Source organism: Arachis ipaensis, chromosome B02 (assembly GCF_000816755.2).
Source record: "Arachis ipaensis cultivar K30076 chromosome B02, Araip1.1, whole genome shotgun sequence".
Classification (NCBI taxonomy): domain Eukaryota; kingdom Viridiplantae; phylum Streptophyta; class Magnoliopsida; order Fabales; family Fabaceae; genus Arachis; species Arachis ipaensis.
In genome coordinates, this window is record NC_029786.2 from 35,289,443 (window position 1) to 35,298,331 (window position 8,889).

Here is an 8,889-nt window from a genome sequence, read left to right on the forward strand (position 1 = left end):
AGATTGATCGCCAGAGGTCCACTCATCTGCTAAACTAGCAGAGCTGACCGTCAAGCTAGTGACGTTAAAGAAGCGCTTGTCGGGAGGCAACCCGATAATTTCGTATCCTTAGTTATTTTTCGTAGTAGCAGTTTTCTTACTTATTTTGTTTTTATTAATTTCTTACTAATTTTCTGATCATGCAGCTATGTTCTTCCAGGAACCGAACACCTCAAGCTATATTTCAAAAAAAAAAGCGAGGGAGGCACACGACGCGCAAGCGTCATTGACGCGAACGCGACAATCATGTGTGCGTAAAAAATAAAAATTGACAGAGAGTTGCGCGGGAGTGGCGCTGGACTCATGCCTTTCGCACAAACGATCCCACGCGAACGCGTACCCCACGCGTTCGCCTCGTTTGTGATTTTTCGCCATTCACACGGGCGCGTCACCGATATGAACGTGTGACCTGCAAATTCGACATAAAAGAGCGTTTGGACAGAGAGTTGTGCCGGCTTGGGGCAAGAAGTGTGCTAAAAGCACAAATTTGGTCACGCGGACGCGTGACTGACGCGTTCGCGTCAGTTGCACATATGGCCATCCACGCAAGCGCGTGCACGATGCGAACGCGTCGTATGAAAATTTGGCTCCCAAGCCATGCGAACAAAAAGTCACGCGGGCGCAAGACTGGCTTCGCGCGAATCGCACAAAATCCAGGGCACGCGGACGCGTGCCTGACGCTAACGCGTCATTATGAAGAATGCGCGACATACGCGATCGCGTGCCGTACGCGAACGCGTCATTTGCGCTGCCCAGTTTTCTTTCTCTCTCTCTCTCCCAATCCCTATTCTCGCTTATTCTTTTATCCTCTTATTTTTTTTCTTTCATAATAATATTTGTTTCTTTCTATTTTCAGTTCTTCTTTGCTTGAGGATAAGCAAACCTTTAAGTTTGGTGTTGACGCTTCGCTTAAGGGTTTTCTGTTTATTCCTATGGCACCAAAAGGGAGGCAAATCATCTTCACAAAGGAGCACAACCTGAAGAATAAAATGACCGCTCAGATAACTAAGGTGGTTGAGTTCCTTTCATTTTTTTCCTTCTCGCTTTTATTATGAATGTTCCGATTTCTGCTAGTTTGCTTTGTTTGCTGCATGATCCTTTACTATTAGATTCATAGGTTATAGTTTAATTTTTCTGTTAAGTGCTTTAATTCTGAAAGATGTCGCATGTATTGCCCACTAAGCTTGAAATCAAAAAGAAAGAAGAACAGATGTAGTGCATGAGAATTTGAATTTAATTTTTAGAGTAGTCTCATTTACTTAGATGTGGTGGTATTTTCTGTGATTCTGAATGAATGCTTGAACAATTCATATTTTTTATAGTGAAGTTTATGAATGTTAAAATCATAAAATTGATTCTTGAAGCAAGAAAAAGCAGTAAAAAACACAAAGCTTGCGAAAAAAAAGAATAATAATAAAATAAAGAAAAAGAAAAAGAAAAAGCAAGCAGAAAAAGCCAATAACCCTTTTAACTAAAAGGCAAGGGTTAAAAGGATCTAAGGCTTTGAGCATTAATGGATAGGAGGGCCCAAAGGAATAAAATCCTGGCCTAAGCGGCTAAATCAAGCTGTCCCTAACCATGTGCTTGTGGCATGAAGGTGTCAAGTGAAAAGCTTGAGACTGAGCGGTTAAAGTCATGATCCAAAGCAAAAAGAGTGTGCTTAAGAACTCTGGGCACCTCTAACTGGGGACTCCAGCAAAGCTGAGTCACAATCTGGAAAGGTTCACCCAGTTATGTGTCTGTGGCATTTATGTATCCAGTGGTAATACTGGAAAACAAAGTGCTTAGGGTCATGGCCAAGACTCATAAAGTAGCTGTGTTCAAGAATCAACATACTGAACAAGGAGAATCAATAACACTATCTGAATTCTGAGTTCCTATGGATGCCAATCATTCTGAACTTCAAAGGATAAAGTGAGATACCAAAACTGTTCAGGATTGCAGTTGTAAACCCCATTATAAGAAGAGACATGAGCTTAATCGAACTCTCATTCTCATGCAAATTCACATCCTAAGCTTATATTAGTTTTTGGTTGCTTGAGGACAAGTAACAGTTTAAGTTTGGTGTTGTGATGCGTGAGCATCTTTCCTATCTTTTCCTAGTAAATTTGCATCTAACTTGTTGAGTTTAATTAAGAATTAATTATATTTTAGCCACTATGGATGCTATTTTGAATTTTGTGCAATTTTATTCATTTTAGGTAGCATTCGGATGGATTTGATGAAGTTTCTGCAGAGAAAGAGAAGAAACCAAGGAGATGACCAGCGAATACCGACGCAGACACATGGCTCACGCGACCGCGCGGAATGGAGGAAATCGCAATGACGCAATCGCGTGCCTGACGCGAACGCGTGGACTGGAATCTGCACAAATGACGCGAACGCGTGACCGACGCGTCCGCGTGACTCGCGAAAAAGGACCATCGACCCGTGCGCGTGACCGACGCGTACGCGTAACATGCGCCACGTGCAGAAAATGCAGAAAAATGCTGGGGGCGATTTCTGGGCTGTTTTGACCCAGTTCTTAGCCCAGAAATCACAGATTAGAAGCTGCAGAAGGGACAAATCAAGTGGTCCCCACCCATCAGCTGAAGACTTGTTAATTAATTAGAATTTAAATTCAAATCTTATTTTAGGAAAAGATATTATTTTAATTTTAATTTTAGAAATTTGATTTTGAAATTATTAGGATTAGTTATAAAAGGGATCCCAATAGGGTGGTTCCAGAAGAACATTCCACAACATTATTCCATACAAAATTTACATTCCATATTCCATGAGCAACTAATCCTCCATTGTTAAGGTTAAGAGCTCTGTCTACTGTATGGATTAATAATATTATTTTTCTATTTTAATTCATGTTTTAATTTATATTTCAATAATTGTTTTCCTTCTTTTGGGTGGAACGGAAGTATGACCCATATTCTAATTGAGTTCTTGTATAACTTGGAAAAGCTCTTTACTTGAACAATAGCTTGAAACATATTATCCTGAATTTCTAATTGTTTGTATTTAACAAGATACGTGACATATAATCCCTTTATTTTTGGATAATTAGGATTCTTGTGGCATATAAACTGGAATTTGATCATCACATTCTAATTGGAATTAATTGACCAAGGAATTGGTGTTGATGAATTTTAGAGGAGACTAGGAAGATCTAAGGAATTAGGGTCTAGTCACAAATAGTTTGCCATGAATTAAATCTTACATGATTAAAATTAGTTAATAAGAAAAGTCAATCCAAAAAATAGATAACTCTGAAGCCTTAACTGCTTTCTCAATATTTTATTCCTTACCTATTCGCCTGCCTGTCTTCAAACTCTTCTTTATTGTTTAATGCTTTTGAACTCTCAATTACTCTTTTCTGTTTGTCTAACTAAGCCTATCAAATACTATTGTTGCTTAATCCATCAATTCTCGTGGGATCGACCCTTACTCACGTAAGGTATTACTTGGTATGACCCGGTGCACTTGCCGGTAAGTTAGTGGGTTACAAATACCGCACTCAAAGAGCTTATTTACTTTTAACCAGGTAGACAAGAATCATATAGTTGCATTCATATATATAGGTTGCATTGCATTGCATGAGTTTTACATGTTCCTACTCATTTATTTTATCTCTTTCAACTAAGCATGAGGACATGCTAATATCTAAGTGTGGGGAGATTGATAAACCACTATTTTATGGTTTATATTGTGTTTAATTGTGTGGTTTTATCAAATCTTTACCCACTTATTCATTAAATAAGCATGCATTTATAATTCCTTCCTAAAAATACTTTATGGTTGAAAACTTACTTCCTAGAGACTTTTAATTTTGTATTTTAATTCTCCTTTACTCCATTCGATGCCGTGATCTGTGTGTTAAGTGCTTCAGGCTTTATAGGGCATGAATGACTTGGAGATTAGAAAGGAAGTTTGCAAAAATGGAAGGAACACAAGAAATTAAGGAGATGACCAGCGAGAAGTGACGCGGGCGCATGGCTCACGCGACCGCGCGATATAGAGGAAATTGCAGTGACGCGGACGCATGGCTCACGCGACCGCGCGGATTGGAAACTGCACCAGTGACGCGAAGGCGTGGACAACGCGCACGCGTGGTAAGGCAAAACGCTGGATGACGCGAACACCTGGATGACGCGATCACGTGACATGCGCGATCTGCAGAATCTGCAGAATTCGCTGAGGGCAATTTTGGGCCCTGTTTTGACCCAATTTTCGGCCCAGAAAAGCATATTAGAGCCAGGGAACATGCAAAGACAGAACACAACGTTCATTCCACATAATTTTAGTTTTAGATCTGATTTTACTCCTCCTCTAGGTTTTCTCTCTACACATTCATAGTTCTTAGGATTTTGATTTATTGCTTTTTGGATTGGGATATTGAGAAGAGTTATTACCTCCGCCAAGATTTCGTCATTCTAGTTTGTTTCCTTACTTGTCTCTTTCTCTTCCATGTCTTCAATTTATTCAGAATTACTATTGGATTATTTTTAGAATACATTAATACAGGAACTATTTTTATTTTTAATTGATCTTTTAATTATTATTTATCATGTCTTTCTTTATTTTCCTTTCTTATGTTATGAAGTTTACATTCATAATGAGCGAGTAGTTCCATAACATGATTGAGAGATGATTAAAAGGAAACCTTGAGTTCGATTACTCAAGAGAAAAATTGTAATTGGGTTTATTGTTGGATCGCCCTCTAGTCATTGACACTAGTCCTTCCCAAGGGAGAGGATTAGGACTTGTAACTAGAAATAGCTTTCCAACTTGCTTGACTTTCCTCTACCTAGTAAGGGATAACTAAGCAGAACAACCTTCAATCATTAATTAATCTTGAGAGTACTCCAGCAAGAATAGGGCTTCCAACTAATCTACTCCCAGTCAAGGTTTTTATTTAAATTACATAAATTCTCTAATTTAATTTCTCGTTTGTCAACTCAAACCATTTTAGAAAACATCTGATTAATAAAATAGCACACATTTCTGCAACTCGTTGGGAGACGACCTGGGATTCATACTCCCAGTATTTTAATTCTAATTTTTGTGACAACCCCTTCTAAATTGATAAACGGAATTTCGGTTGGTTAAGAACTGTACTTGCAACGTATCTTTTATAATAATTTCTTAACTCGCCAATTTCTACCATGTCATCCACCATCATGCGTTGATCTCCCAGGTCCCCGACATTGGTGCCAATGTTACGTAGGTAACCTGAGATGGGTAAATTGGGCTGGAAAGATTAGCCCAGACGCCAATGGAAAGGGGATCTCCGACTTGTTCACGTTCGGGAGCCTCCATCCGAGTTGTATGTTTTGAGGAATGGGGGTGGTACCTGCAAAGACACCCCAATGCCTAAGTTAGCAAAGAGGGTAAGCAGGTTTAGGAGAGTATTAGAACTTAGAGATACCTGAGGGGTGTCAGTGTATTTATAATGCTGATCCAATAACCACCGTTGAAGTAGTTCTACTTCTGAAGGTGGATAATTGTCCTTTTATCTTAGGACTGTTGAGATATTGCTTCTGGAAGTGGATGCGAGATTTTAGGAGGCAGTAACTTATTTAAATAAGTGTTATCTGCCGGCTCATCTCAAACCCGACCTCTTTCATGAGAGGTTAGTTAGGTGTTAAGGTCAACCTTTAGATTGAGCCTTTTTGACTTACTTGGATCTTTTTGGCTTACTTGAACCTGGACCACAGTGTTAAGTCAGAATATGAACAAATTATAAAATAAAGACACTAAAATTACACTAAATAAATTTTAAAAATATTTGTGCCACATATAAAATCATATTTAAAATTATTAATCTGTGCACATCACAAATACTCAAGATGAATGTACTTATTAAATACAGACCATTTTTCATTAGTTAGAAATTAACGAAAAGAGAAAAAAATCGCAAACAATTTTAAAACCAAAATTACTGTTGTAAAATAAATAAAAGATATATTAAATATAAAATAAAGATGTATAAATAGAAGACTCTAGCATTAATATAATTAGCTCAATAATGATTTATATATATATATATATATAAAATAATAATAATAATAATAATAATAATAATAATAATAATAATAATAATATTATATGTTGTAATGTGTATATATATAAAGATAGAAAGAAGTATTAAAAGTAAAGAGAGAGAGAGAATTACATTTGTTTATTGTTACTGTGTATAAAGCCTAAGATCGTTCCTCTATTTATACAAGTTCAAGGTTCACTTTTTCAAAGGTTGGAAAGCATGCACCACACATTCTTTAATGCTTGTACTTTCCGATAGTACTTGAATACAGGAAAGAATAATGCTAAATAGACATTGAATGGATATGGACATCCATATCATAACACTCCCCCTTGGATGTCCATTTAGGATTATGCCTCATTAAAATCTTACTAAAGAAAAACTCAATGGAAAAAAACCTTAGTGAAGGAAAAAGAGTACAATATCCTTTGTGATGAGAACTGCCTCATTAAAAACCTTGTCAAGAAAAACCCAATGAGAAAAAACCTGACCAAGGGAAAAAGAGTACAGTCTCCCCCTCATGCCGACATCATTTAATGTCTCGAAATCGGCACATCCCAATCTCATGTACCAATCTTTCAAAGGAGGATTTTGGGAGTGACTTTGTAAATAAATCTGCCAGATTGTCACTTGAGCGGATCTGTTGGACATCAATTGTCCCTTGATTTTGGAGATCATGAGTGAAGAAGAATTTGGGAGAAATATGCTTTGTTCTATCACCTTTGATGTATCCACCCTTAAGTTGAGCAATGCATGCTGTATTATCTTCAAACAGAACAATTGGAGCTATTTTATGATCAATCAGTCCACATGATGACAGAATATATTGAATCAGACTTCTGAGCCAAAAACACTCGCGACTAGTTTCATGAATCGCTAGTATTTCGGCATGATTAGAAGATGTTGCAACAATCGTCTGTTTTGTGGACCTCCATGATATAGCTGTACCTCCATATGTGAACAGATATCCTGTTTGAGATCTCCCTTTATGTGGATCAGACAAGTATCCAGCATTTGCATAGCCAACTAATTGTGACTTGGATCCATATGGATAAAACAATCCCATATCAACCGTCCCATGAAGATATCGAAAGATTTGCTTGATTCCACTCCAGTGTCTTCTGGTTGGAGAGGAACTATACCTTGCTAGTAAATTCACAGCAAATGATATATCGGGTCGTGTATTATTAGCAAGATACATTAGCGCTCCAATGGCACTAAGATATGGTACTTCTGGACCAAGGATATCTTCATTTTCTTCTTTAGGACGGAATTGATCATTTTCCACATTCAAAGATCTTACGATCATTGGGGTACTTAATGGATGTGACTTATCCATATAAAATCTCTTCAAGATCTTTCTTGTGTATGTTGTTTGATGAATAAATCAGATACATCATAATGAGTGGTGGAATTTTCAGCATCATTTGAAACGAAATTTGATTCTTTTCCCTTGTCATCCTTTTTCAAAGATGCCGGGTAAAGATCGACAAGGTGCCTTGGGGTACGGCAGGTACGTGACCAATGGCCCTTTCCACCACAACGAAAACACTTATCCTCTGTTGATTTATTCTGCTCGATATTTCTTTCTTTATCCCACTTCTGGTGAGATCCTCTCTTTTGAATATAATTTCTTTTTCTTCCATAATTTTTCTTGTTATTAAAAGCTTGCCATTTACCTCTTCTGGGGTAATTTGCCGCATTTACTTCAGGAAATGGGGCGGCGCGCTTCATGATTTTTCAATAGCAACTCATTGTTGCGTTCAGCAACAAGAAGGCAAGAAATTAACTCAGAATATTTTTTAAACCCTTTTCTCGATACTGCTACTGTAGGAGCACATTCGAGGCATGGAAGGTTGAGAAAGTTTTCTCCAACATATCATGATCAGTGATTTTTTCCCCACATAATTTCATTCGTGAGGTGATTCGAAACATTGCAGAATTATATTCATTTATGGATTTAAAATCTTGTAGACGCAAGTGCATCCATTCATATCGAGCTTGAGGAAGTATCACCGTTTTCTGATGATTATACCTTTCTTCAAGGTCTTTCCAAAGATCTGCAAGATCTTTTAATGTAAGATATTCATTTTTCAATCCTTCGTCAATATGACGACGAAGAAAAATCATGGCTTTGGCTTTATCCTTCTGGGATGCATTATTTTCAGCCTTAATGGTATCTCCAAGATCCATTGAATCAAGATGAATTTCAGCATCTAATATCCATGATAAATAATTGTTTCTAGATATATCAAGAGCATTGAATTCAAGATGAGAGAATTTCGACATAATGAAAATTTGTTACCTGAGTCTTCCTAAAATTTTGATCAAAGTCTCGTGCTGATAACGTGTTGTAAAATAAATAAAAGATATATTAAATATAAAATAAAGATGTATTAATATAAGACTCTAGCATTAAAATAATTAGCTCAATAATAATTTGTATATATATAATAATATTATATATTGTAATGTGTATATATATATAAAGATAGAAAAGAGTATAAAAAGTAAAGAGAGAGAGAATTGCATAAATATATATATAAAGATAGAAAGGAGTATAAAAAGTAAAGAGAGAGATAATAGCATTTGCTTTTATTATTGCTATGTGTATAAAGGGAGAGAGAATAATATTCAGTTGTTGTTGTGTGTCTTTCTCTGAGGCAAAAGCCTCTATTTATAAGCGTATGTGATGGAAGATTGTCAAATTACATTAAATAATATTCTTCTTCAATACTTGAGCCATTGTGGGGAAATGGTCATCCACCTAGGCTTCCTTATCGTAACACTCCCCCTTGGATGACCATTTAGGGTTA